The sequence below is a fragment of the Panthera uncia genome, assembly GCF_023721935.1.
Source record: "Panthera uncia isolate 11264 chromosome A3 unlocalized genomic scaffold, Puncia_PCG_1.0 HiC_scaffold_11, whole genome shotgun sequence".
In the NCBI taxonomy this organism is placed as follows: Eukaryota; Metazoa; Chordata; class Mammalia; order Carnivora; family Felidae; genus Panthera; species Panthera uncia.
In genome coordinates this window covers 34,950,928-34,960,233 of record NW_026057578.1, presented here as the reverse complement: position 1 = coordinate 34,960,233, position 9,306 = coordinate 34,950,928, and positions in this window count along the sequence as shown.

The window sequence follows — 9,306 nt, the reverse complement described above, 5'->3', positions numbered from 1 at the left end:
AGTAAAACCAAATGTGGCCCTTGTAGAGCATGGAAAGGGAATTTCAAAAGAAAGGTTAAGGGTCTTGGTGAAGTGAATGGGGATTTGAAATGGACATAAGCTTCTGGGGAGAAGGAGAACCTCTATCTGTGGATAAAGAGGTTCTTTCAGTAAGACTTGGAACTAATTTGGAGACCTCGGGAAAACCACAACAGACTGAAACCTGTTTGGTAAGTATAAATGTAAGGCGAAGATGGAAGTCAAGGAAATAAGAAGTGACTAATATTAAAGATGACTAATATTAAAGATGATGAAGACAAAAGCAGATGATAACAAGAGATCTAGTGAAGGAAAAAATATTGACTAGGTCCCGAACACTGCTGTAAATACAGATCTGGGGTCCGTGCTGATGAAGATTTGGGAAAGGAGATAATTGTGAATAGGTGAAATCAATTCAATTTAACATATGATATAATAACACATTAATATAGGTTATTAACACATTTTCTTAAGTTTATTTATTTATTTATTTATTTTTGGGAGCAAGAGTGAGCAAGAGCAGGGGAAGGGCAGAGAGAAAGGGAGAGAGAGAATCCCAAGTAGTCTCTACACTGCCAATGGAGATCCCTGGCCAGGGGCTTGAACCCATGAACCACGAGAGCACCCTGAGCTGAAATCAAGAGCTGGAGGCTTAACCGACTGAGCCACCCTGGTGCCCCATTAACACATGTTAATAAATGAGGACTAATGTACTGTACATTGTACAGTATGTATGAGAAAGTTTCTCATACAGTTGTATGAGAAAGTTTGTTTGCTTTATTTGGCATAACCCACTTAAGCAAAATGAATATTGTTGCTCATTAACATACATTTATTTTCAAGGTGCCTACAAATGAGCCTTTAATTAATTGCTCCAGAACCTTTTCAGATACTAGAATTGTGCTGGCTGGTCTCTCCTTATTTTCCAAATTTAAAAAAGGAAAGCACTGAGAATATTTAAGTAACTTTCTCTCCTGATTTGGAGAGTGTGCAACCATAACAAATCTGGAAGTAAACCATAAGAAAAAAATGATCTTCCATATCTCCAGTACTGTTATTCTTACAAAGAACACCACCGGTGGGTTATGAGAGAGAGAGAACAGCTCACTGTCATGTGGTGTAACTCCATCTGTTGTCCTTTAGCGAATGTCCAGATGGATTCCATTTCTGGTCTCTGGAAAGAGAAGGCCAATCAATATAAAAAAGCTGCCTTTGATTATCCATCACAATCACCCAAGGAGAATCACAATTTTTTGGTTTCTACCCATCATCCTTGTCAAGAGGCTCACGGTTTTATTTTTACTCATGAAATCTGCTTCTGAATTTCTGAACAATAACAATGCCAACTGTCTGTTTTTCCTTGGGTTTCTTTCATATGGTGACCGGGAAGTCTGGCTTGAAAATGTCTCTCCTATTCCTTGTCAATATCTTTCACTCAGTTTTCTGAGGAACGATGTTTACTTTCAGGAAGTATGGGGCTTTAAAAGGCTTATCATATTATTACAGCTTAAAGATACCTCAGATTCAGGAATGAAATAAATGGCTTGAATTGGAATACCACTCTGATGAGAAATGAGACCTGTTGAAGCACATTCATGTTTGAAAAATTTCCCCCATATGCTCATTGTACTTACGTCATCTCTTTTTCACATGGATTAAGTTGTGTGACCGTTTTTGTAACATTGCTGGTATCAAAAAGAAAGGACCCCATGGGTGCCTGGGTGGGTCATTCCATTAAGAGGCTGACTCTTGATTTTTGCTCAGGACATGATCTCACAGTTCCTGAGTTCAAGCCCCGCATTGGGCTCTACGCTAACAGTGCAGATCCTGCTTGGGATTCTTCCTCTCTCTCTCTCTGTCCCTCCCCCACTTGCACTCTCTTCTGTCTCTCAAAATAAATAAATAAATAAACTTAAAAAAAAAGTAAAGGACTCCTTGTAGGATCCTAATTTACACACCCACACCCACCCACCCACCCCCTCTCTCCTTGGAATAGGTCCATCCTGTTTGAATACTACATTATGATTTACATATATATTTTTTTAAGTTGATAAGATTTTGACCTAAGTATAAATTCAGAAGGGTCTAAGGAAAATACTGGTTTTCTCTTAAGCCTAAATAATCACTGCTTTAAGCTGAAACTTTCTGGTAGAAGTTACTTATGTTTTAAATTTTTAAAAATTCACATTTCCTATTTTTGAATTTGTGAGGACAGAGTGAGAGTTGTCCCAAATATCTCTTTCCCCATTTCTTCAGTAGTAAAGCTTCCATTTCAGCTGGGCATGTGGCCACTTGGAATAAAGATCCTTTTCCCAGCCTCCCTTGCAACTAGTTCTGGTCATATGGCCAAGTTCTTGGCAATGGGATCTAAGCAGAGGTAGGATGTGCAACTTCTAGGAAGTGCATTGCATCTCTTCCATAATACTTCCCATTTCTTTAGGCAGCAGTAAGAGACTGGGGTAACTGGAGTGGCAGCTGCCATGTAGACAGTAAGATGACTTTGAGAATAGAAGCTATGCTCAACGGGGCAGCAAGATAACAATAGCTCGGGTCTCTCACATCATGGAGCACCACTTTAACCCTGGATGGACTGACTTCTTGGATCAGACATCTTGGATGTGAGGTCAAAATAAATTGCTATTTTTATATCCTTATTATTTTGGTGCTCTCACTCATAGCCTATTATATATATATATATGTGTGTGTGTGTGTGTGTGTGTGTGTGTGTGTAAGTGGAGACTGTCCTACTAATAAAAGATTCTAGCAGATGCCATTTCCAACTAAGATCCAAGTACTGATATGTATAATTGCAATGGGAATTTTTAAGAAAAAGCATTATGTAGTCAATATCTTTTCAAATGAAGAAAAGACGAAAAGAAAATGAAATTTTGTGCATAATTACTTTATCCTTTATGATTTATTTTATTTTTCAAGTTCCTCTTTAGTATTCCAGCTAATGAAATTGAACTTCTATAACTCAGCACCAAAAAATCTGACTTCCAACTGCCAATACCTGTGATTTTTTTTTTTTTCCTGAGTGCTTGATCTAGCAACAGAACTGTCTCTTTCTCTTTCTGAGGATGGACAGGCTGGATTTGTTGGGAGAATTAACACACATACCCCCAACTCAGAGGCAGCTCGAATGACTGAAAGGAGACCATTTATAAATATACCAGGTGCTTTGTCCTACCAGGTAGATTCACTCAAAGGCATTTGTTCTATGCTGGTCCCTAGAGTTCCCCACCAGGATTAAGATCTGGTTATCCAGAGCAGTAACCTGCTTGATAGCATACCCTTTATTGGCTGCCTGCTTTTCTCTGCCTCTACTCTTCTACCAGTGTTTTCTGGGTTCACATCCTAAATAAACGATTGCACATACATCCTTATCTCAGGGTCTGCTTCTAGGGTGCTGAAGCAAAGACATAATATTTGCATATTGTGTGAGTGGCTGTAAAAACATTTATGGCCAAGGGAATGAAATAAACAGGGACATGACATAAATTGCAAAGTAGACCTGGAGTATCTTTCGTCTTTCTTTCTTTTTCAGTCCTCAGTGGGAGAACAGAGCAAGGCTTTACAACAACCCTAAAAAAAAGACTGATTAGTAAAAAAAACGTGCTTGGAAAATAGAACCCTAAAACACTGGGTAGAGTATATTCCCATATCCGTTAAATAATTCAGATGAATTGGCTCAGGGTGAAAGCAAGCTACATTAATTTCTTTCAGAAGAGTGTAAACAGGAATCATTACGCTTATTATTTCCCCCCCAATATCCACAAAGTGCTCAAATACATAGCAGTTAATTAATAAATATTTGTCGAGTAAAAATGTGGTAGAGAGGGAATTGGAGTAAGGTTAGCAGATCAGTTGATCAAATACTCTACTAGGGATAGAAAGTCATACCACAGAGTCAGAGAAGATACATATTAGCAATACATAGCCAATGAAGGACTCCAATCCAGAATGCAGAATATTATAAATCAAATATAAAGGCACAACCCCACAGAAAAAAAAATAGTGAGGAAGTTCTTCATGTGTTATATCTAATTGGTTAATAAACATGTGACAATGTGCTCAACTCTATTAGTCACCAGAATGATGCAAATTAAAACCATTATGCCATACCATATCTTCTCACTAGATTGGTTTAAAGTGAAAAGAGAGACAATGCCAAGTATTGGCAAAGATGTGGAGCAGTTGGGATTCTAATACACTGCTGCTGGATGGAGAAATTGGTACAACCGGTTTGGAAAAGTTCTCTGGCGATATTTACCGAAGCTCAACACACACATTCCCGATGATGCAACATCTCCACCCCTGCATATATAACTAACTGAAGTGCACACACATGTTCACAAAAGGCATGTATCAAAATACACATAGCAACAATACTGATAATAACCCCAAATTTAGAACAACCCAGATGTCTATCTACTGAGGCATGAAAACATAGGTTGTGGTATAGTCAATGGATTATCATCCTACAGCAATCAAAATGAGTGAACTATAATTGCAAACACTACATGCATGAGTCTCACAAACAGAATATTTGGATGAAAGAAGCCAGATATAAAAGAATACAGACTGTATGATACCAAACATACATAGTTCAAAAATAGGCAAAATTACCTTATGCCATTAAAAGTTGGTATGGTAGTTATTCTTGGGGGACATACTGAATTTAAGGGGCAAGAGAGGGACTTCAGAGGTGTTAGTTGTCTCAGTGTTCCCAAGACCATCTGCTGGTTTGGAAATCTACTGGAAGGACTAATATGATTCAGCATAAAGTTAGTGTCATGGCTTAAGATTTATTCCAGCAAAGGATACAGTGAAGGAATAACAGAAAAAGTATATACACAGTAAAACCTAGCATTGTAAGTTCTGCAAGTGTTCCACAAGATGAGCAAACATTTCTAATAAATTTTAACTTGATAAATGAGCAATGTCTTGTAATGCGAATAGTATATGAGGCTGAATGTCACATGATCACAACTGAGCCAATTGTTCTTCTCTGATTGGTACTAAATCATGAAAGGCCTTAACTTCCATGAAATGAAATTTGTAGGCAAAGAGGACTAGGAAGGCTTTTAGGATGAGAAAGAATGTCATTAGCTCTCATTTTAGATCCATGATACCCCAATGTCACAGGTTGGTTTCTCCAAGAAGCAGACTCAGACTCTGAGACAGAGATTAGTGTTTGGGATGTGCATTAAGGAGACAATATGTAAGAACAGAAAGGAGGGAAGCAAGAGTGGGCAGAGAAACAAGGTGAGAGTAATGGAGACCCAACAGTAGCCCTGGCCAACCCCAGAGGGAGCTCTAAAGCTAGAGTGGCCCATCAGAGTTGTTCAGGTCTTGATATCTCCACATTGGTCTGTCATTGCAAGTGGGCAGCCTAACGGGGACTGTGACCTCTCTGTAGTTGAGCCCATCCCTGAACATGCTTAGTATTGAAAATCATCTGCCAACCATACTTCCGGGGGCTTCCTTGAATGGGGAGCTGGATGGCACATCATGCATCCACCCCATCACATTTGTGCTTTGTAACCAGTCACTCAGGGGCCTGTAGAGACCCATGTTTCACTCTGAATTGGTAGATGTGGAATAAAACCAGACAGTTTTGTTTTGTTTTGTTTTGTTTTATTTTTTCATTCCCTTTCATTTCATTTCATTTTTGTTTTTGAGAGAGAGAGTGAGAGAGAGAGAGAGAGTGCAGGAGAGTGGGAGTGAGGCAGAAGGAGAGGGAGAGAGAGAATCTTAAGCAGGCTCCACACCCAGTGCAGAGCTGATATGGAGCTGGATCACAGGATTGTGAGATCATGACCTGAGTGGAAATCAAGAACCAGGTGCTTGGGGCACCTGGGTGACTCAGTCGATTGAGTGTCTGACTCTTGATTTCCGCTTAGGTCATGATCTCACAATTCATGGGTTTGATCCCAGGAGTTGCTTGCAATCCTTTCTTTCTCTCTCTGCCCCTTCCCCACTGGCTCCCTATCTCTCTCTCAAAATAAATAAATAAGCATTAAAAAAAAAAGTTATATGCTAAACCGACTGAGCCACCCAGGCACCTCAACAGTTTTATTTTAAATAAACTTCCTTGATGATTTTGATGCACAGAAATTTGATCATTATTCTTTTAGAAATTCATTCAAAACCCTTGAGTAAAGACTGGACCAGGTCTAAGTCCTTTGCTTGTAGGGCATCACTCCTGTCTCAAGTATCTTTCTTTGCTACTCATGACAACTCCATGAGGGAAGCAGAACTCACATCTGTGAGTTCTGTGTTTTGCAGGTAAGGAAACTGGTTTAGAAAGCTTCAGTGACATACCCAAGGTCAAACAGCTGTTAAATATTACTGAGGCTCATACTTGTCCATTTTGCTTTAAGCTTCCCCTGCCCCCCTCCTTATCTTTTCTCGCTATCACCCTCTCTCATACATTTAAAATTTACTTGTGTATTAGTCATATTGTTCTTAAAACGAAATGAATGCCCTCATTATCCTTAGAAATTTTTCTAATGTTATATTAGTGGTCCTTCTCATGAAAATAAAAGCTTGTCCCTGTCATGGTAATAATAGATTTCCCCCTACAGTTTATCCGGCATAGACAGTCACATGGTGCTGACTTTGATCTTGGCAATAGCTTTTCCTTTAACTCACAATACCAGATACTGAAAAGAAGCTGCAACGCTCTCTCATCTGTTTGCTCTGAATAAATCCCTCCTAGATCCTTACAAGACAGTCAGGTTTTCCAGAAAAAGGAAAGCCTATTAAATTCCCCTCCTAGAGGCAACTGAAGCTTTATGTGGCATCAGTGAGGATGTATTTTAAATAAAAAAGCAAGTTAAAATGAAGGTGGGGTGGTTTTAAGGGGCAAAGAAACTGCTTGTTTGTTTGTTTGTTTTTGTTTTTGGTATTAGCATGTGGTACCTCCTTCAAATCTCTGATCTACTCTCTGATCCTGTCTAGACCACTAGGTCACTGCAAAGCAAAGAGAGGTGACCAATAATCCCTCCAAAAGAATCCATGCTGCTCTCCACGCAGACAGCTTTGCTAAATGACAGGGAGCTGTAATCTTTCAGCACCCAGGCATGGCCCAGGGACCATGACTAAGTTGTTGTAGATATGCTGCTGGTGGATGAGGTTGTACGCTATTTTCCACCCTTCAACCTCAATATTAAACAATGGCTTATAAAGGCATTAAGGGATAGTCTTTACATTGTGGTGTTGATGATGATGTTTGTCTTACAGAAAAAAAAAAGTGGCGTTGATATTCATCGGCATGCTGGGATTTTAGCAAGATAGAAGCAATTATGCACACTTGTGTATGAGCAATTTACACAAGCAAAGCCCTTAATTGCTTGGCTGGCAAGCCTTCTACTTTCTGAGTATATATAATATATAAGCAGTGAATATTTTAATTTTCAAAATCTGGCATCTCGTTTAGAATTCTTAAGCTTGTTCTGGAGCGAAATTCAACCTAAATCATTCAAAGGGATTTTATACAAATTTTGCTGAAATCCATGACCTTAAAGGTACACGGGTTTCCCTTTCAGAAAGAGGATAGCGCTCACTAAATTGAGTAGAGTAATTTACTGTTGCTTAAGGCCACTGGCACTTACAGCTCAATCCCACAGAACTTCAGCTGTACTTTTTCACCAATAAAAATCCATCTTTTCTCCACTGACTTATAATGCCACCATTATTATAAATGAAATTCTCATATAGATTTGTGTTTATTTCTGGACTCTTCTGTTGCTGTTCATGTATTTCATGTGCAGATATCAAAATATTTTCATTTCTGTTTCCTTCAGGCCAGAAAAAAAAGGACCTCTATGAGTATTTGTCAGTGTAGATGCCTCTGTCCTCATGGAATCATGCTCCATTTGCCTTCTCCAGCACCGTTCCTGCTCTTCCTCATATCATCTCTCCAGTTACTCATCTTCTTTTGTAGCCACTTGGTCCATCTACTGCTTTCACAGTGGTGTTTGCCTGAGTTCCATTCTTTGACCACTCCCACTTAATATAGTGTTCTCAACTGTATTGTGTTGAGATCTGGCATTGAATTGACACCCCAAATGGTATGCCATCCATCTTTCCTTTCTGAGCCTCGTATTTGCTCTTCTTACTGACCTCTTGATATGAGTCCTAGAGGGTTCTCAGCCCTTTCAATCTCAATCCATTAAAAAAGTTGAGCCACATGGCCTCCGCTCCAAACCCATTCTTTGTTTTGCACTATCTCAGCCAATAGCACCACCATCCAGGAAGTTATCCTAGTCAATTGCCTGGAAATCATTTTGATTCCTTTTTACCCCATATCACCTACATCCATTTGGATACAACATCCTTCTGCTTCTACCTTTTTAGTGTTTATTTAATCTCTTTCCTTTTTTCCCTCTCCTACTTCCACTGCCGTTTTTGAGCCTTTGATAATTCCTCTCAGAAGCTACACAAATAGCTCCCTACAGAGTCTGGCTCTATTCCAAGGCATTGCTGGGAGAACCATATTTTATTATTTTATTTTATTTTATTTTATTTTATTTTATTTTATTATTTTATTTTATTATTTTATTTTATTTTATTTTATTGTTTAAAAAAATTATTACGTTTATTTATTTTTGAGAGAGAGAGACAGTGTGTGAGTAGGGGATGGGCACAGAGAGAGGGAGACATAGAATCCGAAGCAAGCTCTAGGCTCTGAGCTATCAGCACAGAGCCTGATGCGGGGCTGGAACTCATCAACTGTGAGATCATGACCCGAGCCAAAGTCAGATGCTTAACCAACTGACCCACCCAGGTGCCTGGGGAAAATGGTGTTTTAAAGATGCAAACATAATTAGGTCATCTGTTTTGTTTCATTTTGTTTTTATTGTGGTAAAATATACACAACATAAAACCAGTTTAATCATTTTTAAGTTTGCAGTTCAGTGGCATTAAGTATACTTATCTTCTTTTGCATCCATAACCAGTATCCACATCTGGAACTTTTTTCTTACCCCACACAGGAATAACTACCTGTCCCATTCCTTACCTTAGCTCTGCTAAATACTATTCTACTTTCTGTCTCTGTGAATTTAGCTGTTGTATATACCTCATTTAAGTGGAACCACACACTATTTGTCCTTTTGTGTCAAATGTCTTCATTCAACATTTGCATAATGTCTTCAAAGTTCATCCATATTGTAGCATGCATGTATCCACATTTCATTCCTTTTCAAAGGAAAATATTCTATTGTGAGTATATATCATATTAGTTTTTCCATTCATCTGGCAGTGGATGTTTTGTTTTCA